Genomic DNA, 24817 nt, shown 5'->3' with positions numbered 1-24817 from the left:
CCGTAGAGAGAGTCAGGTGTTCGTCCCCTTCTCTCTTTCCTCTCAGAATCTTAGTTATAAGAAAGGATTTTTCTTCATACTTGGAATTCTATATAGTTTTGATGTTCAAATGGCTTCTGACACATTTTTTACTGGGCTACCAAAATTTAACAGTTGGTAACCCCAATCATTTCTAGCCAGAGGGAGCCATTAGCTTTAATGAGGCAGCCATCCTCACACAGTTGAATCAGATTGGCAATCAGCTTCCTGGTAATTGGATTAGTAGAATACTAAGAGTTTCAAAATCCTATGCAATTTGCATATTCATTCACGTCCTGCTTCCCTCTGATTTATAACACTTTTATATATATTTACATGACAGTCTTTCAATTTGGAAGTGAATGGTCATCCAAAAATGAATGAATGACTCAAGCTAGCTCAAGTTTACATTAAATGCTTAAAATTTATAAAGTTTAGAGAGATTAATAAATATGCTTTTTTAAATTTTCATGTATTTATGAAAATAAAGTGTATTCTGTATGCAGACAGAACTCATTATACACCTTTAATTCTATAGTAAATCAGAATATTCTGTTGCAACTTGATATTTTTAATGTTCATATTCCATAAAATTAAATTTCTGTATATCATATAAGAATTTTAAAAGCAAATTCTAGGATTTTCTATAATAAATTATCAATGTAGTAAATAAAAAAGACTGTAATCCATTACTTTAAAAGGGTGGTATATTCCATGTTCAGGGACATACCTCTGAACTCTTCCCTTCTTCAATTGCCAGAGCTCTTCTAATGCAATAGTTTCTTTTAATAACTGATAGAAGCAAATATAATAAAGTGAAAACATTCTAGGATGGGCATACTTAACCTCTGCTATAAGCTTCAGACTCTTCCACAAAAGTATAGCATGACAATTTCCCAGAGGTTACTGAAAGTATTAAAGAGCTGATATGTTGTAAATGTTAGTTATGCCTTTATATAACTAATACATTTGCTATCTATTGCTATGTAATTAATTATCCCCAACTTAGTTATTTAAACCAACAACAAAAACATTTGCTATCTCACATAATTTCATGGGGTCAATAATCTGACCTCAGCATCTTAACTGGTGAGCTCTGATGTATTATTTTTCCTGAGGTTGCAGTCAAATGTCAAGATGGACTCTTGCCATTTGCAAATTTTACTGTGCCGGGAGCCAGTGTGAGGAATCCCGCCCGTGACAAGGTCATGAGGAAGGAAGCTGACATACGCAAGGCGTGCTCAGACTTCAGGGACCCCTCTGGAAATTCCTAAGCATGTACCCCAACAAAAATCTGCCGGCTTTTGTGCTCTGCTTTTCCACTCTTCTGACATTTTCTGGAAAAAGTCAATTCAGGGCTTTAGTCTTCTGCATTTGAAAGAGTGTTTCAATCCAAAAACCCTCTGATGGCTTTCTAGCCTGCCTGCAGGACTCATACAGCTGCGCATGTGATTGTTTGAGGCCTCCTGACCGCAGGAGGCACAGGAAGCTTAAAACATCCTAGGAATGTAGGAGCTTCCGAGGAGTCAAAATCTTTAGAATAGGACTGATTAAAGGTTTCATTTTTTGGGTCAATGCTTGCTGCCAAATTTTCATATCCTTTATTTTTAGATATAGTTGGTATATAAAAAAAACAAGTAGTAGACCTGGTATTAGCAACATTAGATCTTTGAGTTAAGTACCTTCTTTGTTATATCCCACTGCACCTTTGTTCTATAGAGATGTAACTTTAATGCTTTAAGGAGATGCAGATTAAAGAAAAACACTTCAGGGGAAACAAAATTAACATTCATTAAGGAAGAGAGCCAAAAAGTGTTAACAAGCCTCTTGGCCAGAAGATAATGTAAATCACCTGAGACCTTTTGTATACAAAATGATGTATAGAAAGAGTCTGGGCTGCAAACGCTACATAATTCTATGTTACCCGTTGATCTCCATGTTTTATCAAAAGTATAAAAGGCCTTCTGAACAATAAAGGAGGGGGCCAGGGGCCGGGGGCCAGTTTCTCGGACCAGTTTCTCGAACTAGTCTCTCGGCCTGGTTTCTTGGGACTCTGGCTCCCCCCATGTCTTTCTCTCTCTTTCTTCTTCTCTCCCTTTCCTTCTCTCTGCTCTTTACTTTAACTTCAGGCTGAATCTCCACCTGGGGCGCGGAGGCTTGCCAGGTCTACTTACTTGCCCTGGCTGTTAAGACCCGCACGAAAGGCAGCTTAAGGCGAGGCACCCTTAGATATTCAAGTGGGCGCCGGTGGCCCAACGTAGATGGTGCAAATTCCTTGTCTGGAATTTTATTGGCCTTCCGCGTAAACCAAGCTATTCAGCCCTCTTCCTCTACTTAATCTTCTTACTACACTATAGTTTCTTAGTCTAATCTTACATTAATAAACAAACAAGTCTTTCTACGCCAACGCCGTCCACCCTTCGAATTCCCTGGATCCACCGGGGCTGGACCCCGGCATTACTGGATTGGAGAATCCACATCCAAGTTCACACACATGGCTTCAGTTCATCAAATGGGTTTCTTCAGAGAGTTGATCATAACCTGGAGCTCGCTTATATTATGGAGCCAGAGAAAGTGATGTGAGAGACAGTACAACATCAAACTGCCCTTTGTGACTTAGTTTCCAAGTCACACATTAATCAGTTCTGTTTCATTCTTTTCTTTAGAAACTGGCCACTTAGTCCAGCTTACATTTAATGGGACAGGGTTAAACAAGGAAGTGAATATCTGGAGGAAATATCACTGGGAGTCATCTTGGAGACCTTGGAGACTGGCTCCTACAAATAAGGTCTCATTATCTTCTCTGATACACAGTCACAAGTTGAAACCAATTTAAAATTTTACTTCTGTCTTGTACTTAAGGAATGAACTAAAATAAAGGAGAAAGGGAGAAAATGAATCAAATTAATTATGTATAATGTAATGTATAATTTATAACATTAAATATAAATCACATGGTTCATGTTAAAATCTGTATAAAATATTATCAACAATATTGAATATTATTGAATTATATGTAAAATTATATATAAAAAATAAATATACTTAGCATTTAAAATATCTAGTGTAAACCTATTGGTTGTTAACTAGCACCGATGATGAAAATGTTGTCAGTGATGGAAATACATACAGAAAGTGAAAATTAATCTGAGTATAAAAATGAGCAAAGTTAAATAATGGAGGGTGGAAGGCAAAGGAAACTCTAGGCTAAGGCGGCAGTATGAACAAAGTTAGGATGAAAGATTGTGGCTTCTTTAAGTAACCGAAAATTGTTCATCCTGGTGGAATGTATGACAAAACGATGTTCTGAACGGAGTAAGCAAGTAGAGACATGGACAAGCAGCCAATCATGGAATATATTTCACAATGTTATTTTAGTTGAAAAATATTTGGAAAGATTTAAAGCTAATGAGTATGAATGATAAGATAAAACGTTATAAAATGAGAAAGTCATGAGTCATTGGACTGTATTAAGTGTCCACATAACTGATGATAAAGGTTTGGCCAAAAGTATAGCATTAGGATTAAAATTAGAAGATGACAACAACAAATGTTAAAAAAAGAGAGAGGGAGACATACTTGTGGTTGTGATGGCATAGTTTTAAATGAGACAAATCACTCTGGGAAGAGATATGACAGCTAGATAAAATTAGCATTTGGAAAGAATCAAAGAACACTGACTACAAGGTCCAATATCATAAAGAGATGGGAAGGGCATACACAGGAGATCACTATTCTTCATGCCATTTCTTTCTAAGGTGTTGGAGTATTCTTATGCTGCTGCTAAGTCGCTTCAGTCGTGTCCGACTCTGTGCGACCCCATAGACGGCAGCCCACCAGGCTCCCCCGTCCCTGGGATTCTCCAGGCAAGAACGTTGGAGTGGGCTGCCACTTCCTTCTCCAATGCATGAAAGTGAAAAGTGAAAGTGAAGTCACTCAGTCATGTCCAACCCTCAGCGACCCCGTGGACTGCAGCCTACCAGGCTCCTCGGTCCATGGGAGTTTCTAGGCAGGAGTACTGGAGTGGGGTGCCATTGCCTTCTCCAATTCTTATGTTACAAGAGCTAAATGCTGAGAAGAGAAGAAAAAGAGGCAGAAAACAGATCAAACAGCTGAACTTTGAACATGCTGGGGGGATTGGAGAAACAGAACTTGGTTATTTATGGATCTGTAAAGAAGAACCCTGGTGAACACATTGGGTTTCAGTTAAAAACTATGGCAGGATATAATCTAAGAGTAAGCACTAATAAAGAGTAGGCCAGAAAGGTCTAACTTTGAAGACACTCATTCACTCATTTCTTGATTAGACCAGCTTAAGCTGCCTCTACATCTAGCACCTTCCAAAAATAAAGTATAGCTTGTCCGCAAAAGGAGTTAAAATCATCACTCTCAGCTGTTACAACATTTATACACAATTCCAGACACTTAATAAAAAAAAATCACAAAAATAAAAAAATCACACCTCCACATCTGACCATAATGGAAACAACACTGGATTTAACCTTCTACTTAATACATCTGAGACAAAATAAGAAATGGTTTTCAAGATAATGGACATCAGGCAGTTACAGATGATGATTGCTGAGGATGGAAAACCAATGAGGCAACCCTGAAAATGTCACCAGTTTTTTGTTCTGAGAAAATTTTCAGGCTGCTGCAAAGAGAACAGAGAATGCAGCTGAAGATTGATATACATCTGAAACAGAGATGAGACTCGCTTGGAGTCTCTTTGAGTAGTCATCAAAGAATTGATCTAAGTGCACATGAGAAGAAACTATCTGAACCCAAGAAAAGAACATATAAAAATATTAAAAGGTATAGGACCTGGTAAAGGTCTGTATAGTCAAGGCTATAATCTTTCCAGTAGTTATGTAAGGATGTTAGAGTTAGACCATAAAGAAGGTTGAGCCCTGTAGAATTGATGCTTTTGAACCGTGGTGTTGGAGAAGACTCTTGAGAGTCTCTTGGACTGCAAGGAGATGAAACCAGTTCATCCTAAAGGAAATTAACTCTAACATTCATTGGAAGGACGGATGCTGAAGCTGAAGTTACAATACTTTGGCTACCTGATGTGAAGAGCTGACTCATTGGAAAAGACTCTGATGCTGGGAAAGATTGAGGGCAGAAGAAGGGGACAACAGAGGATGAGATGGATGGATGGCATGCATCATCGACTCAATGGACATGAGTTTGAGCAAGATTTGGGAGATAATGAAGTACAGGGAAGCTTGTTGTGCTGCACTCCACGGGGTTGCACAGAGTCAGACAAGACTTGGCAACTGAACAGCAACAATTTATACAGAGCTAGGAATAGTGCCATACTCAAAGAAAACTAGTCAACCTAATAACACTAGGACCACAGCCTTGTCTAACTCAATGAACCAAGCCATGCCTGCAGGGCAACCCAAGATGGGTGGGTCAAGGTGGAGAGGTCTGACAGAATGTGGTCCATTGGAGAAGGGAATGGCAAGCCACTTCAGTATTCTTGCCTTGAGAACCCCATGAACAGTATGAAAAGGCAAAATGATAGGATACCAAAAGAGGAACTCCCCAGGTGATTAGGTGCCCAATATGCTACTGGAGATCTGTGGAGAAATAACTCCAGAAAGAATGAAGGGATGGAGCCAAAGCAAAAACAATACCCAGCTGTGGATGTGACTGGTGATGGAAGCAAGATCCAATGCTGTGAAGAGCAATATTGCATAGGAATCTGGAATGTCAGGGCCATGAATGAAGGCAAATTGGCAGTGGTCAAACAGGAGATGGCAAGAGTGAACGTCGACATTCTAGGAATCAGCGAACTAAAATGGAATGGAATGGGTGAATTTAACTCAGATGACCATTATATCTACTACTGCGGGCAGGAATCCCTCAGAAGAAATGGAGTAGCCATCATGGTCAACAAAAGAGTCCAAAATGCAGTACTTGGATGCAATCTCAAAAACGACAGAATGATCTCTGTTCGTCACCAAGGCAAACCATTCAATATCACAGTAATTCAAGTCTATGCCCCAACCAGTAACGCCGAAGAAACTGAAGTTGAATAGTTCTATGAAGCCCTACAAGACCTTCTAGAACTAACACCCAAAAAAGATATCCTTTTCATTACAGGGGACTGGAATGCAAAAGTAGGAAGTCCAGAAACACCTGGAGTAACAGGCAAATTTGGCCTCGGAATGCAGAATGAAGCAGGGCAAAGACTAATAGAGTTTTGCCAAGAAAATGCACTGGTCATAGCAAACATCCTCTTCCAACAACACAAGAGAAGACTCTACACATGGACATCACCAGATGGTCAACACCAAAATCAGACTGATTATATTCTATGCAGTCAAAGTTGGAGAAGCTCTATACAGTCAACAAAAACAAGACCAGGAGCTGACTGTGGCTCAGATCATGAACTCCTTATTACCAAATTCAGACTTAAATTGAAGAAAGTAGGGAAAACTGCTAGACCATTCAGGTATGACCTAAATCAAATACCTTATGATTATACAGTGGAAGTGAGAAATAGATTTCAGGGCCTAGATCTGATAGAGTGCCTGATGAACAATGGAATGAGGTTCATGACATTGTACAGGAGACAGGGATCAAGACCATCCCCATGGAAAAGAAATGCAAAAAAGCAAAATGGCCCTCTGGGGAGGCCTTACAAATAGCTGTGAAAAGAAGAGAGGAAAAAAGGCAAGGAGAAAAGGAAAGATATAAGCATCTGAATGCAGAGTTCCAAAGAATAGCAAGAAGAAATAAGAAAGCCTTCTTCAGCAATCAACGCAAAGAAATAGAGGAAAATAAGAGAATGGGAAAGACTAGAGATCTCTTCAAGAAAATTAGAGATACCAAGGGAACATTTCATGCAAAGATGGGCTTGATAAAGGACAGAAATGGTATGGACCTAAAAGAAGCAGAAGATATTAAGAAGAGGTGGCAAGAATACACAGAAGAACTGTACAAAAAAGATCTTCACGACCCACATAATCATGATGATGTGATCACTAATCTAGAGCCAGACATCTTAGAAAGTGAAGTCAAGTGGGCCTTAGAAAGCATCACTACGAACAAAGCTAGTGGAGGTGATGGAATTCCAGTTGAGTTCTTTCAAATCCTGAAAGATGTTGCTGTGAAACTACTGCACTCAATATGCCAGCACATTTGGAAAACTCAGCAGTGGCCACAGGAATGGAAAAGGTCAGTTTTCATTCCAATCCCAAAGAAAGGCAATGCCAAAGAATGCTCAAAATACTGTACAATTCCATTCTTCTCACATGCTAGTAAAGTAATGCTCAAAATTCTCCAAGCCAGGCTTCAGCAATATGTGAACCGTGAACTCCCTGATGTTCAAGCTGGTTTTAGAAAAGGCAGAGGAACCAGAGATCAAATTGCCAACATTTGCTGGATCATGGAAAAATCAAGAGAGTTCCAGAAAAACATCTATTTCTGCTTTATTGACTATGCCGAATCCTTTGACTGTGTGGATCACAATAAACTGTGGAAAATTCTTCAAGAGATGGGAATACCAGACCACCTAACCTGTCTCTTGAGAAATCTGTATGCAGGTCAGGAAGCAACAGTTAGAACTGGACATAGAACAACAGACTGGTTCCAAATAGGAAAAGGTGTACGTCAAGGCTGTATATTGTCACCCTGCTTATTTAACTTCTATGCAGAGTACATCATGAGAAGCGCTGGGCTGGAAGAAACACAAGCTGGAATCAAGATTGCTGGGAGAAATATCAATAACCTCAGATATTCAGATGACACCACCCTTATGGCAGAAAGTGAAGAGGAGCTAAAAAGCCTCTTGATGCAAGTGAAAGAGGAGAGTGAAAAAGCTGGCTTGAACCTCAACATTCAGAGAACGAAGATCATGGCATCTGGTCCCATCACTTCATGGGAAATAGATGGGGAAACAGTGGAAACAGTGTCAGACTTTACTTTTTTGGGCTCCAAAATCACTGCAGATGGTGATTGCAGCCATGAAATTAAAAGATGCCTACTCCTTGGAAGAAAAGTTATGATCAACCTAGATAGCATATTCAAAAGCAGAGGCATTACTTTGCCAACTAAGGTCCATCTAGTCAAGGCTATGGTTTTCCCAGTGGTCATGTATGGATGTGAGAGTTGGACTGTGAAGAAGGCTGAGTGCCGAGAAATTGATGCTTTTGAACTGTGGTGTTGGAGAAGACTCTTGAGAGTCCCTTCGACTGCAGGGAGATCCAACCAGTCCATTCTGAAGGAGATCAACCCTGTGATTTCTTTGGAAGTAATGATGCTAAAGCTGAAACTCCAGTACTTTGGCCACCTCATGCGAAGAGTTGACTCATTGAAAAAGACTCTGATGCTGGGAGGGATTGGGGGCAGGAGGAGAACGGAACGACTGAGGATGAGATGGCTGAATGGCATCACTGACTCGATGCACGTGCATCTGAGTGAACTCCGGGAGATGGTGATGAACAGGGAGGCCTGGCATTCTGTGATTCATGGGTTCGCAAAGAGTCGGACACGACTGAGCGACTGAACTGAACTGAACTGAGGAATGTGCCAGAGAAGGCAATGGTACCCCACTCCAGTACTCTTGCCTGGCAAAACCCGTGGATGGATGAGCCCAGTAGGCTGCAGTCCATGGGGTCGCAAAAATTCGGACACGATTGAGTGACTTCACTTTCACTTTTCACTTTCATGCATTGGAGAGGGAAGTGGCACCTCACTCCAGTGTTCTTGCCTGGAGAATCCCAGGGACAGGGTAGCCTGGTGGGCTGCCGTCTATGGGGTCTCACAGAGTTGGAAACTGAAGCGACTTAGCAGCAGCAGCAGCAGCAGCAGCAGGAATAGCGCTGTTACCACTAGCCAGATTGGACTATCAGATAATTCATAGGTTATTGAATAAACTATTCAGTAATGTTTTGCCTTGGGGCTTCCCAGACGGCTCAGTGGTAAAGAATCTGCCTGCCAATGCAGGAGTTGAAAGAGAAGTGGGTTTGATCCCTGGGTCGGGAAGATCCCCTAGAGGGGGAAATGGCAATCCACTACAGTATTCTTGCCCAGAGAATTCCATGGACAGAGGAGTCTTGTGGGTTATAGGCCATGGGGTCGCAGGACCTAGTGACTGAGCACGCATGCAAATTTTCACCCTAATAGTAAGGAATATTTAGCCATAGAAAAAATGCTGCTCTGGCTTGCTTGCTTAGTTGCTCAGTTATATCTGACTCTTTCAGACTCTGTGGACTGTAGCCCTCTAGGCTCCTCTGTCCATGGGATTCTTCAGGCAGGAATGCTGGAGTGGGTAGCCGTTTTCTCCTAGAGGGGATCTTCCCGACCCAGGGATTGAAACTGAGCCTCCTGCATCCAGGTGGATTCTTTCCCTGCTGAGCCCTAGTGGAAGCCCAAGTGCTCAGTCACCTAATAAATCTTAAGACTCAAACAGATTAAATGGATTCCATTTAACTTACTTGCAAAATAAATCTCCAGAATATCTATGGAAAAACAAGATTTTTTAACATGTTTAACAAATGAGCTAATTCATTAGTATATAATCTTTGATTAATATGAATTATTTTAGAATAATTTTAGATAAAAAAATTTGAGCAGATATTAGAGAATGTCCTTAAACTTAAACTTTCTTCGTGCCTCCATAGTTTTCCCCGCTATTAATATTTTTCTATTAGGGTGCAACTTTTCATTGCATTTAATAGAAATAGATACATTATTAGTAACTAAATTTCATAGTCCACATTATATTTCAGTCTTTGTGTTAATACACTCCTATGTGCCTTGACATATAGAGACCTAGCAAATATTAGGAGGCCAATAAAATAAGTTGATTTGTATTTTAAAGTCTTTCTACAAGGGAAACATCAGGATCTACATGTAAAACATCTCCTACATTGTAACCAACTTTTTGGGGAAATAATTTACACACAAAAATTCCATGAATGATATGTATAAAATTCAACAAGCTTGACAAATAATAATATAACCACCACCACAATTATGATACAGAACAGTAATTTAAAAACTTTTGTAACAGATAAGCTGGTACGTTATTTAGCTATGCAGGCCATGATTTTGTAAGTACGTATGTAAGACACAAAATAATTTTTCAAAATTTTTAATAAATTCAAACTATAATGATAGTAGAGTACAATGTTTCTGTACATTGAGCCTTTTAAGGAGAAGAATGAAAAATTTTTGAGGGAAAAGATTTCATTAAATTGGCTTTTAAAATTATTGTTCTAACTTATCAAAAATAATTGCAAATATCTATGTGTTAGTACCAGACTTTAATGGGACTTTATGTATTTCACCTTTGACAATGTCTTTCACATAGAAGAGCATTGTCTTATACTGATATGAATCTAATATAATTATAATTATAATCTATTTTAGCATATCTTTTAATTAAGCATATTCATGTCAAAACATTCATATACCTTCATTAGATTCTTCTTTTTATGCTTTCCTTTTATCATGTCATTACACTGCATATGACTCACTTCCAAATGAAGAACAAGGAGAAGATCTTCAGTTGCACAGTTAAATGGATTTTGAATTATGGAAATTTCCTTTGTACTTGCATCATAATGTGAAAAAAAGTATTAAAATTATAGCTTGAACACAGAAAATATATCTCCTGCAAATTGGTGGGGCAATAGATATGTCATTTCTTATTTTCATACTTGATACATGAGAAGCAAATAAAATAATTTGATATTATTTGAGATATAGAAGAAAATGAGTTGTCATTGAAATTACTTTTCTGATTATAATTTCTCCATGTAGCCATTATTTTATTTTGTAATTTTAGGTTGACAATATGAAGCATGAGATAAAAGCTGGTTTCCAGTTTTTTTTGTTTTGTTTTGTTTTTTTAATCTATTTTCTGGTTGGATCTCCTTGCTGTCCAAGGGACCTGTGACATCTGGTCCCATCACTTCATGGCAAATAGATGAGGAAACAATGGGAACAGTAAGATACTTTATTTTGGGGAGCTCCAAAATCACTGCAGATGGTGACTGCAACCAAAATTAAAAGATACTTGCTCCTTGGAAGAAAAGCTATGACCAACCTAGACAATATATTAAAAAGCAGAGACATTACTTTGCCAGCAAAGGTCAGTCTAGTCGAAGCTATGGTTTTTCCAGTAGTCTTGTATGGATGTGAGAGTTGGACTATGAAGAAACCTGAGCACAGAAGAATTGATGCTTTTGATGTTGGAGAAGACTCTTGAGAGTCCCTTGGACAACAAGGAGATCCAAGCAGTCCATCCTAAAGGAAATCAGTCCTGAATATTCATTGGAAGAACTGATTTTGAAGCTGAAACTCCAATACTTTGGCCACCTGATGCAAAGAACTGACTCATTTGAAAAGACCCTTATGCTGGGAAATATTGAGGGCAGGAGGAGAAGGGGATGACAGAGGATGAGACGGTTGGATGGTACCACCGACTCAATGGACATGGGTTTGAGTAAACTCTGGGAGTTGGTGATGGACAGGGAGGCCTGGTGTGCTGCAGTTCATGGGGTCCCAAAGAGTCAGACATGACTGAACAACTGAATTGAACTGAATTTATTTTCTAAAAATTGTGACTTTCTTCTTAGTTCAAGGATTTTTAGCCAGTTCATAGGATTTCTGTGTAGTAAGGCATGTTAGCATACCATTCAAAAAATTCAGATAATGCTTAATTCTGAAAGTAAATGAAATTCACTTTTACATTACTGCTTCCACAGTAATATAATAGATTTAAATATTATCATCAAAGTCTCTGTTGATGAAAAAATATAATAACTATTTATTTGCAAAAGCTTTACAATTTTTTGTGGTTATTTTTGGTAGGGTTACTCTTTATTGCTCAGATTATTCTTTTTTAGTTAATTTTTCTTAGAGTATAATTGCTTAAAAATGTGTTAGTTTTTGCTGGATAACAAAGTGAAAGATGGGCTCGATAAAGGACAGAAATGGCATGGACCTAACAGAAGCAGAAGATATTAAGAAGAGGTGGCAAGAATACACAGAAGAACTGTACAAAAAAAGATTTTCACTACCCAGATAGTTATGATGATGTGATCACTAATCTAGAGCCAGACATCTTGGAATGTGAAGTCAAGTGGGCCTTAGAAAGCATCACTACGAACAAAGCTAGTGGAGGTGATGGAATTCCAATTAAGCTGTTTCAAATCCTGAACGATGATGTTGTGAAAGTGCTGCACTCAATATGCCAGCAAATTTGGAAAACTCAGCAGTGGCCACAAGACTGGAAAAGGTCAGTTTTCATTCCAATTTCAAAGGAAGGCAATGCCAAAGAATGCTCAAACTACTGCACAATTGCACTCATCTCACATGCTAGTAAAGTAATGCTCAAAATTCTCTAAGCCAGGCTTCAGGAATATGTGAACTGTGAACTCCCTGACGTTCAAGCTGGTTTTAGAAAAGGCAGAGGAACCAGAGATCAAATTGCCAACATCTGCTGGATCATGGAAAAAGCAAGAGAGTTCCAGAAAAACATCTATTTCTGCTTTATTGACTATGCCAAATCCTTTGACTGTGTGGATCACAAGAAACTGTGGAAAATTCTGAAAGAGATAGGAATACCAGACCACCTAACCTGCCTCCTGAGAAATCTATATGCAGGTCAGGAAGCAACAGTTAGAACTGGACATAGAACAACAGACTGGTTCCAAATAGGAAAAGGAGTACGTCGAGGCTGTATATTGTCACCCTGCTTATTTAACTTCTACGCAGAGTACATCATGAGAAGCGCTGGGCTGGAAGAAACACAAGCTGGAATCAAGATTGCTGGGAGAAATATCAATAACCTCAGATATTCAGATGACACCACCCTTATGGCAGAAAGTGAAGAGGAACTAAAAAGCCTCCTGATGAAAGTGAAAGAGGAGAGCAAAAAAGTTGGCCTAAAGCTCAACATTCAGAAAACGAAGATCATGGCATCTGGTCCCATCACTTCATGGAAAATAGATGGGGAAACAGTGGAAACAATGTCAGACTTTATTTTTGGGGGCTGTAGAATCACTGCAGATGGTGACTGCAGCCATGAAATCAAAAGACGCTTACTCCTTGGAAGAAAAGTTATGACCAACCTAGATAGCATATTCAAAAGCAGAGATATTACTTTGCCAACTAAGGGTCCGTCTAGTCAAGGCTATGGTTTTTCCTGTGGTCATGTATGGATGTGAGATTTGGACTGTGTAGAAGGCTGAGCGCCGAAGAATTCATGCTTTTGGACTGTGGTGTTGGAGAAGACTCTTGAGAGTCCCTTCGACTGCAAGGAGATCCAACCAGTCCATTCTGAAGGAGATCAACCCTGGGATTTCTTTGGATGGAATGATGCTAAAGCTGAAGCTCCAGTACTTTGGCCACCTCATGCGAAGAGTTGACTCATTGGAAAAGACTCTGATGCTGGGAGGGATTGGTGGCAGGAGGAGAAGGGGACGACCCAGGAAGAGATGGCTGGATGGTATCATGGACTCGATGGACCTGAGTCTGAGTGAACTCAGGGAGATGGTGATGGACAGAGAGGCCTGGCATGCTGCAATTCATGGGATTGCAGAGTCGGACACAACTGAGCGACTGAACTGAACTGAACTGAACTGAAATTGGAACAGCTATTTGTTTACATATATCCCTTCTTTTTTGAATTTCCTTCCCATTTAGGTCACCATAGAGCATTCAGTAGGTGCTATGCAGCAGGATCTCAGTAGTCACCTACTTTACATAGTGTCAATAGTGTGTATGTTGTATATATATCTCAATTGTGTATATATATATATATATATATATATATATATATATATATATATATATATATAAATCCCAATCTCTCAATTCATGCCCCCTTCCCCCTGGGTATCCATATATTTGTTGTCTACAAGTGAGTCTCTACTTCTGCTTTTCAAGTAAGATTATACCATATTTCTAGATTCCACATATGTCTGTTAATATGTGATACTTGTTTTTCTCTTTCTGACTTACTTCACTCTCTATGACAGTTTCTAGATCCACCTACGTCTCTGCAAATGGCACAATTCCATTCATTTTATGGCTGAGCAATATTCCATTGTATTAATGTACTAGACATCTTCTTTATTCATTCCTTGTCAAAGAACATTCATATTGCTTCCATGTCCTTCTATTGTAAATAGTGTTGCAGTGAACGCTGGGGTGCATGTGTTTTTTGAATTGTAGTTTTCCCTGGGTATACGCCCAGGTACTCATGGATTGCTGAGACGTGTGACAGCTCTATTTTTAGTTTTATAAGGAACCTCCATACTGCTTTCCATAGAAGCTGTATCGATTTACAATCCCACCAACAGTGTAAAAAGGGTTCCCTTTTCTCCACATCTTCTCTAGCATTTACTGTTTGTAGATTTTTTGATAATAGCCTTTCCGATAAGTGTGAGGTGATACTTCACTGTATTTTTTATTTCATTTCTTTAATAATTAGTGACATTGAGCATCTTTTCATTTGTTTGTTGACTATCTATGTGTCTTCCTTGGGGAAATGTCTATTTAGGCCCTCCACCCATTTGCTGATTGGGTTTGTTTTTTTTTTTTTTTTTAATTGAGCTGCATGAGCTGTTACAAAAGCTTTGTAATTTTGTCCAAATAAACTTTTTTTCTGCTCTACACATATTTTTTTGAAGTATACTTGATTTACAGTGTTGTGTTTATTTGCAATGTAAAGCAAAGCGATTTAGTTACACACACACACACACATATATATATACACACACACACACATATTTCAGTGCTTCCCAAGTGGCACTAGTGGTAAAGAATCTGCCTGTCAATGCAGGAGATGTAAGAGACACCAGTTCGATCCCTGGGTCTGGATGATCCCCTGAAGGAAGGCAAGGCAACCAGCTCCAGTATTCTTGCCTAGAGAATCCCATGGGCAGATGAGCCTACAATCCGTAGGGTTGCACAGTCAGATGCAACTAAAGCGGCTCAGCATGCATGCATGCATATATATGCACATTCATTTTTCACATTGTTTTCCATTATAGTTTATCACAGGATATTGAATATAGTTCCCTATGCTACAGAGCAGGAACTTGCTGTTTGCTCTACACATACTGTTGCCATGATCCATTGTAACACATCTTAGTAGTTTATACCTCAAGTTGTACTAAATTGTGTTTTCTCAACTTTGAAACTTATCTCCACTGTGGTTCTTCAGGGCAGGCTGTTGACGGAGGTTAATTCTTCATTCACTTCAAACTTAGCATCATTTCCCTGAATCAACAACTAAGAAGGATTGATATAAATTGTTAACTCATCAAGAGCTAAGAAAAGCCATCTCAAATAACTTCTTTGTTTTTTGACTATACGTATATCTCTCAATGATCTCAAATCTTTACCTGTTTTCCTCAAAAGCTGTCTTAAACAGTTGATTTTTTTCTGAACACGTTTTTCAGTTGCTGATCAAAGTGATTCAATCAACTCATTATTGATAAATGACTTCTTTTTTTTTGACAAATGACTTTTCTTAGTTGACTAATAATTAGAAGTGATGTTAGTTACAGTCTCTCATTTTTGGGGAGGGGGATGAGAAAATTGCTGTAATTTCTACTTTTTCATTGCTTTTTTATTGTGATGGGTGCTGAGTTTAGTAATGTAGATGTGTATTGTATACTTTTGACATAGCTACAGTGACACTGAATAATGAACTCAATATTTTGCCATCTAATTCACTAACAGAATAATACAAAGTCGACTGTGCTTCAAGAAGTCATCAAATTACTCACTATAACATTGCCCTTTCACAGTTTTTCAATTTTTAGTGTCAGTTTGGATCAAGCAGCTTTTTTTCTAGAAATATTTTCTTTGTAAATTAAGTCAAGTTCTAATGATTCATTGAATGTAGGTCAACCCAAAAATTACAGTAAAGGCTCAATTGTTGAAACAAAACAAGATATTCAGGGTAGCAGGAGATAGTTCTTTCCACTGTGTTATAAATCTTTGTTTCCAAGGCCAAAAAGGTTATTTTTCAGGCTGCAGGAAATTTTTTCATTTTATAAATTACTTACATATAGCTATTTTCTCTAATGTAATATAAAAATTGGTGATTAATCCTAATATTCACCAAAGGACTTCAATCTATTAACTATACAATTGAGCAAATATTGAGAGTGTTTCTAAGTAGTCAATTTATGGCATAGTACATATTCATAAATTTTTGCCTTTTTTTTTTTTCTTTGGCTTTGCATGCTCAGTTCTGTCCAACTTGCTGTGACCCCAAGGGCTGTAGTCCACCTGCTATAAATATCAAGATGTAAAAGTACCTTCTTGGCCTGTGTTAATATAATGTCAGTAAGGAAAGAAGAACATAGACAAATACTTACTTATATCTTTGCTGTGTTCATTGGAAATAATTCAATTAACAATTCACATAAACAGATCTTACAAGATTTAGCACTATTTTAAAAATGAAGTCCATATTTCATTTAATTAAAAGTACACATCCAAACAATTAATGTTTTTATGGTGTGAGCATGGTGGCTGAGGCCCCACCTATCAGCAGAAAATTGAATTAGAGATTTACTGAGAAAGGCTCCACCCACCAGAGCAGGGCCTAGCTTATCCCACAGCCAGTCACTCCCCCCAGGAAGCTTCCACAAGCTTCTTATCCTCATCCATCAGAGGGCAGACAGAATGAAAACCATAATCACAGAAAACTAACCAAACAGAGCACATGGATCACAAGCTTGTCTAACTCAGTGAAAATATGAGCCATCCTGGGTAGGCCCACACAAGATGGATGGGTCATGATGAGGAATTACAAAAACGTGGTCCACTGGAGAAGGGGACTTCAGCAAACGACTTCAGTATTCTTGCCTTGAGAACCCCATGAACAGTAGGAAAAGAAAAAAAAGATATGGCACTGGAAGATGAGATCCCCAGGTTGGTAGATGCCCAATATGCCACTGGAGAAGAGCAGAGAAATAGTACCAGAAAAAATGAAGAGGCTGAGCCAAATGGAAATCCCCCAGGTGTGCGGATGTGTCTGGTGGTGCAAGTAAAGTTCAGTGCTTCAAAGAACAATATTACATAGAAACCTGTAAAGTTAGGCCCATGAATCAAGGCAAATTGGAAGTGGTCAAACAGGAGATGGCAAGAGTGAGCATTGACATCTAGGAACCAGTGAACTAAAATGGACTGGAATGGGTGAATTTAATTCAGATGACCATTATATCTACCACTGTGAATAAGAATCCCTCAGAAGATATGGAGAAGCCATCAGGTCAACAAAAGAGCCTGAAATACAGTACTTGGATGCAATCTTTAAAGCAATAGAAAGATCTCTGTTTGTTTCCAAGGCAAACCATTCAATATCACAGTAATCCAAGTCTATGCCCCAACTTGTAATGCTGAAGAAACTGAAGTTGAATAGTTCTATGAAGCCCTACAAGATGTTCTAGAACTAATACCCCAAAACGATGTCCTTTTCATTATAGGGGACTGGAATGCAAAAGTAGGAAGTCAAGAAACACCTGGAGTAACAGTCAAATTTGGCCTTGGAGTACAGAATGAGGCAGGGCAAAGCTAACAGAGTTTTGCCAAGAGAATGAACTGGTCATAGCAAACACCCTCTTCCAACAATACAAGAGAAAACTCTACACATGGACATCACCAGATGGTCAGCACTGAAATCAGACTGATTATATTCTTTGCAGCCAAAGAGGGAGAAGTTCTATGAAGTCAGCAAAAACAACACCGGGAGCTGACTGTGTCTCAGATCATGAACTCCTTATTGCCAAATTCAGACTTAAATTGAAGAAAGTAGGGAAAAACACTATATCATTCAGGTATGACCTAAATCAAAACCCTTACAATTATACAGTGGAAGTGATGAATAGATTCAAATAATTAGATTTGATAGAGTGCCTGAAGAACTATGGATGGATGTTTGTGACATTGTACAGGAGACAGGTTTCAAGACCATCTCCAAGGAAAAGAAATGCAAAAAGGAAAAAATGGTTGTCTGAGGAGGCCTTACAAATACCTGTGAATAGAAGAGAAGCAAAAGGAAAAGGAAAAAGGAAAGATATACTCATTTGAATGCAGAGTTCCAAAGAATAGCAAGGAGAGATAAAAACTCCTTCTTCAGTGATCACTGCAAAGAAATAGAGGAAAACAGTAGAATGGGAAGGACTAGCGATCTCTTCAAGAAAATAAGAGATACCAAGGGAACATTTCATCCAAAGATGGGCACAATAAAGGACAGAAATGGTATGGACCTAACAGAAACAGAAGATATTAAGAAGAGGCGGCAAGAATATACAGAAGAACTATACAAAAGGGATCTTAATGTCCCAGATAATCACAATGGTGTCATCACTCACCTAGAGCCAGACACCTAGAATGTGAAGTCAAGTGGGCCTTAGAAATCATCACTACGAACAAAGCTAGCAGAGGTGATGGAACTCCACCTGAACTATTTCAAATCTTAAAAGATGTTATGAAAGTGCTACACTCAATATATCACAAATTTAGAAAATTGAGCAGTGGCCACAGGACTGGAAAAGGTCCGTTTTCATTCCAATCCCAAAGAAAGGCAATGCTCAAACTACCATACAATTGAACTCATTTCACATGCTAGTAAAGTAATGCTCATAGTTCTTCAAGCCAGGCTTCAATAGTACATGAACCGTGAACTTCCAGTTGTTCAAGCTGGATTTAGAAAAGGCAAAGGATCCACAGATTAAATTGCCAACATCCGCTGGATCATCAAAAAAGCAAGAGTTTCAGAAAACATCTATTTCTGCTTTATTGAATTTGCCACAGCCTTTGACTGTGTAGACCACAACAGACTCTGGAAAATTCTAAAAGAGATGGGAATAACAGAGCACCTGAACTGCCTCTTGAGAAATCTGTACACAGGTCAGGAAACAACAGTTAGAACTGGACATGGAACAACAGACTGGTTCCAAATAGGAAAAAGCTGTATATTTTCACCCTGCTTATTTAACTTATAAGCAGAGTGCATCATGAGAAACGCTGGGCTTGGTGAAGCACAAGCTGGAATTAAGATTGCTGGGAGAAATATCAATAACCTCAGATATGCAAATGACACCACTCTTATGGTAGAAATTGAAAGAAGAACTACAGAGCCTCTTGATAAAAGTGTGAGAGGAGAGTGAAAAAATTGACTTTAAGTTCAACATTCAGAAAACTAAGATCATGGCATCCTGTTGCAGCACAAATAGATGGGGAAACAGGGGAACCAGTGACAGACTTTATTCTTTTGGGCTCCAAAATCACTGCAGATGGTGACTGCAGCCATAAAATTAAAAGACACTTGCTCCTTGGAAGAAAATTTATGACCAACCTAGACAGCATATTAAAAACCAGAGACATTACTTTGCCAACAAAGGTCCATCTAGTCAAAGCTCTGGTTTTTCCAGTAGTCATGTATGGATGTAAGAGTTGGACTATAAAGAAAGCTGAGCACCGAAGAACTGATACTTTCAAACAGTGGTGTTGAAGACTCTTGAGAGTCCCTTGGACAACAAGGAAATCTAACCAGTCCATACTAAAGGAAATCAGTCATGAATATTCATTGGAATATTTCAACTAAAGCTAAACTCCAATACTTTGTCCATGTGATGCAAAGAACTGACAAGTTGGAAAAGAACCTGAACCTGGGAAAGATTGAAAGTGGGAGGAGAAGGGGATGACAGAGGATGAGATGGCTGGATGGCATCACCGACTCAATGGACATGAGTTTGAGTGAACTCCAGGAGTTGGTGATGGACAGGGAGGCCTGGCATGCTGTGCAGTCCATGGGGTTGCAGAGTCGGACACGACTGAGTGACCGAACTGAACTGAACTGCTCCTTGGAAGTAAAGCTATACCACACCTATACAGTGTATTAAAAAAGCAGAGGCCTTACTTTGTCAACAAAGGTTCATATAGTTGAAGCTATGGTTTTTCCAGTGGTCATGTATGGACCTGAGAGTTAGACCATAAAGAAAGCTGAGCACTGAAGAATTGATGCTATTGATCTGTCGTGTTGGAAAAGACTCTTGAGAGTCCCTTGGACTGCAAGAAGATCCAACCAGTCCATCGTAGAGGAGATCAGTCCTGGGTGTTCATTGGAAGGACTGATGCTGGAAGGGAAACTCCAATAGTTTGGCCACCTCATGCGAAGAGTTGACTCATTGGAAAAGACCCTGATGCTGGGAGGGATTGGAGGCAGGAGGAGAAGGGGATGACACAGGATGAGATGGTTGGATGGTTGGATGACTCAACGGACATGAGTTTGAGCAAGCTCCAGGAGATGGTGAAGGACAGGGAAGCCTAACAGGCTGCAGTCCATGGGGTCACAATAGTTGGACAGGACTGAATGACTGAGCAACAACAGCGTTCATACACCCATTTCTGCATCTTAACAAGGCATTTACTGCTTTAAAGATTTAATCATATCATGAACACTGCATAGCCCTTCAAGCAAAACAGTTATTGTGCTCATGTACACAGAAACACACATACTTTTTCAATTTCTTCACTGAATAGAAAGAACACCAAGAGAAGTAAAATGGACAAACACCTTTAAATGAACAAAATATAGTTATTTTAGAATTTCAGGTTTCTGTCATTATCTACTTATTTATATCAATCTTCTGAGCCTTAAAATTCTTTCTAATATATAAAATATATTATTTTCTAAATTTTCTACCTTCTGACAATTTAACTATTTCTTCTCAAGTGAGTAAGGCGAATATCAGAGAACTTAAAAGATGAGAATTATGGAAAAAATGGGAGTTGAAACCACATTATTTTGACACAAAAGTAGCTCATGATGTTATGAATAGAAGGAATGGTCCATTTCTTGATTTTTTTCACCACCAGCATGTACTCTTTCCTCTCCCACTTACAGTGCTCTCAGTATGTAACATCTATAACACAAAGTGAGTCTAAAAATTCTTTACCAACTGTAGTTTAACTTAAAAACACCCATGAAAGTCAAATCCTTTTTCATTTTGCAGATAATGAAAGTGATCAGAGAAATTAAATTCTTTCTCTAAATAAACTGCACGAGTATTGATATTCACAGACATAACATTTGATATACTTTATTAAAAGATGCAGTTTTGGAAAGTAATTTTCAATTGTCATTTTTTTACCTACTAAATAGACTCTAACATATCAATTTCTTAAGCACAAATTTATAATACAAGTGTATTAAAGAGCTCTTTGAGTATCTTCAAAATTTAATTCATATATGCATATGTTTATTCATAGATGAATAACAGCTCATATGTTATGTGGAGATTAGAAAAGAGACAAGATGCATAATATGCCATGCTATTAAAATATATTAAAACCAAAACAACTGAAAAGTAGTTACGAAAACTGAGCTTTTGATGGGATTATACCACTTAGAATACAGGAAGACATACACAAACTTTTGAGAGTCAAGTTTTTACCCATAATACAAAGTAGGGAAAAAAATAAAAACAATCTGAGAAATGAAAGCTTTTTTTGTGACACTAAAACCTTATTTGGCTCTCCTTATTTTAGTTCTGAAAATCATCCTTTGTTGCCCCTAGAGAAGCTTTGATTTGGAAAATGGTGATGTTATTATAGAAAAACTTTTGTTATGATTCTATAAATCAGGCAATATTTAATTCATTGGATTTACTATATGAGCCATGCAGTGCTCAAAAATAGAAAGAGAGAAATACTAATTATATGGAAGAGATGATTTTAAGTGAATATAGGAGATTTTTATCTCTATGTGTAATTTTGCTTATTCCTTGACTATTGAGCAGGAATGTTGACTTTAGAAAAAGACAGTATTTGTTATAGAAAATAGAGCTATATATTTCCTCATCTGAATAGCACACTAAATATTGAGCACCAACTAGAATAATAATTTTTAAAATCCTGGAAAGAATAGTATAGACAATGGATTTGATGCAAGAAGAAATTCTAGAATTCTAGAAACCTGTTTCTGTATCACACATAATGCACTTAAAGAGGTTTCAAGGTTGGGCGGTTAATGAAGGATAAAAGACTTGTCAGTTGCATGATGTGGCATGAGAGAAAAAACTTTGTGAAGTAACTGGCAGAAGGTTGAGAAGACCAGATTCTGAGCTCATAAGTAAATGAGGGATGTTCTGATCACAGTTTCTAGGCAAGGTGATATTAGCAGGAAGAGGCTCAAATGGTAAAGATCTGCCTGCAGTGCGGGAGACCTGGGCTCCATCCCTGGGTCGGGAAAATCCCCTGGAGAAGGGAATAACAACCCGCTCCCGTATTCTTTCCTGGAGAATCTCCATGGACAGGGAAGCCTGGTGGGCTGCAGTCCATGGGGGTGCAGAAAGTTAGACACTACTGAGCAACTAACCACAGCACATGGTATTCGTTAGCGACATTTCACATCGAAAGGATTTACTTTTCTTCTACCAGCTTTGACATTTTATTTCTTTGTTGTTAAACTTACCTTCAATTGCTTTGACATCTTCTAAAAGATAAGTCTTTGACTTCCTGTCTCATATGGGAGGGAGGGTGCACTCATTTAGGAAGCTTTCTTAAAAATTGCTTTTAATTCTCTAACTTGTTTCTGCTAAAGAATTTAAATAATTGATTTGTGTTGTTTCTTGTTCTTCTGCCCACATACATTTTTATTGAAATATTTAAAATTATTTGTTAGGATTTGATCATTTACCGAGAGCATTCCTGAAATGGTTTACTTGTTCATGAACTTAAAACGAACTTTTAAGAATGGAACAGACTTTTGTTATCAATGCTGTAAGATGTTATAGCATATCTATAAATGGTATAGATATGTTGTAGAAAGATATATTGATCTGTAGATATATTGTACAAACGTTGTCGAAAGTATATATTTAGTTTGGTGTTGTTCAGTCACTCAGTCGTGTCCGATTTGGGGGGATCCCATGGGCTGCAGCATGCCAGGCTTCCCTGTCCTTCACTATCTGCCTGAGTTTGCTCAGACTCATGTTCGTTGAGTCGGTGATGCCATCCAATCATCTTATCCTCTGTTGCCCCCTTCTCTACCCTCAATCTTTTCAAGCATCAGGTTTTTTTTTTTTTTCCAGTGAGTCTACCCTATGCATCAGATGGCCAAAGTATTAGAGCTTCAGCATCAGTCCTTCCAAAGAATATTTAGAGTTGGTTTCCTTTAAGATTGACTGATATGATCTCCTTACTGTACAAGGGACTCTCAAGATTCTTCTCCAGCACCACAATTTTAAAAGCATCAATGTTCAGTGTTCTTCAATGCTCAGCCTTGTTTATGGTACAACTCTCACATCTGTCCATGAATGCTGGAAAAACCATAGCCTTGACTATACAGACCTTTGTTGGCAAAGTGATGTCTCTGCTTCTTAATATGCTGTCTATGTTTGTCATAGCTTTTCTTTCAAGGTGCAGGTGTCTTTTAAGTTCTTGGCTGCAGTCACCATCAATATTGATTTTGGAGCCCAAATAAATATATATGTTAGCAAGTTATTTTAGTGAAAATTAAATTTTCAAATGCAAACAATATCAAATCAGGCTTGACAGTCTACAATTAAATCATTGGCAATGAAACAAAGCGGTTGAAATATATGTATATAAATCAAGCAGACTAGTATTTGAATTCTGGTTCTGTCAACAGTAACTTTATTTATTTATTTATTTATTATTATTATTATTTTTAGTAACTTTAATTTTAAGCAATTTTTTAACTTCCCTGGTCCTTAGCTTTTTCCATCTGTAGGTTAAGATCATTAATGCTTTTGCTTTAGGTTGTGGACAAGTTTAACAATTTCCTAAATGAGTTACAAATCATGTGAAAAATATCTCAGTAGCTACATCGTATTCTAGAGTATTCTATAACATAAAAGATTTTTCATGAATATTCTCAAAGACTTAGGAAATGTGTTGATAATATACAGTTTCTCTGGTATAAAAACTTGCAGCTGAGGGAAAGGGAAGAATTGTTGCTTAAATAACCACATTAACATCTCATAATTTCAGCTCTGCACTTTCCAGAACATCTTGCAATTAATTTTCCCTTTAAATCATAATGTCTTTTTAGAGATCAGAGTGGAGCAAGAATGAAAAGAAAAAATAATTGCAAAAGAGAGGTCGTTTTGTAACATTTTACTTTTCAAACTTCAGACATTTTCCCACAGCCAGTCAGACAATAAGAAGCTGGAGAGAGAATAAATTACTTTGGTGATGGCATGGTAAGACACAAGGCAAGTCCAAGAGTTCTAGAGCTAGAGAAATCTGTGTTTAGCTACATTCCCAGTTGTAGAACTTTAGGTCATCGCTTTCCTTTTCTAAGCCTTAGTTTCTATATCTGAAAAACGGGAAGTAAGTGTATCTGTGCTTGATACAATATTTCTAGTTTCTACAGAGTACTCAGCTCATGAAAATTTAGCATCACACAGACATGAAGGATCTATCAATGCTAAAATTAATTGAAAGAATTTTGAAAGTATGGGTGCCGGGATTTCCTGTAAGCCACATGCTTAGGTGCCGATACGGGTGAGACATTCATTCAGATGTTCACTTATTAGACAAATTCTAAAATGTTCTCACTTATACACACTAACACACTAGGTCTAACTCATTTTTCTGAGATGACTTTTAAGAAAATATTGAGTAACAAAATATATTTATATGCACTAATGTTAAAAAGTTGTTCAGAGTTTTATGTTAGTTACACAGATAATGTTATTTCATGATATATTCATTAAAGCCATGTAGTTATGTAGTTGGGTTTCCCTGGTGGTTCAGTGGTAGAGAATCTGCCTGCAATGCA

Source organism: Capra hircus, chromosome 5, assembly GCF_001704415.2.
Source record: "Capra hircus breed San Clemente chromosome 5, ASM170441v1, whole genome shotgun sequence".
Classification (NCBI taxonomy): Eukaryota; Metazoa; Chordata; class Mammalia; order Artiodactyla; family Bovidae; genus Capra; species Capra hircus.
Note: the sequence above shows the minus strand (reverse complement) of the source record.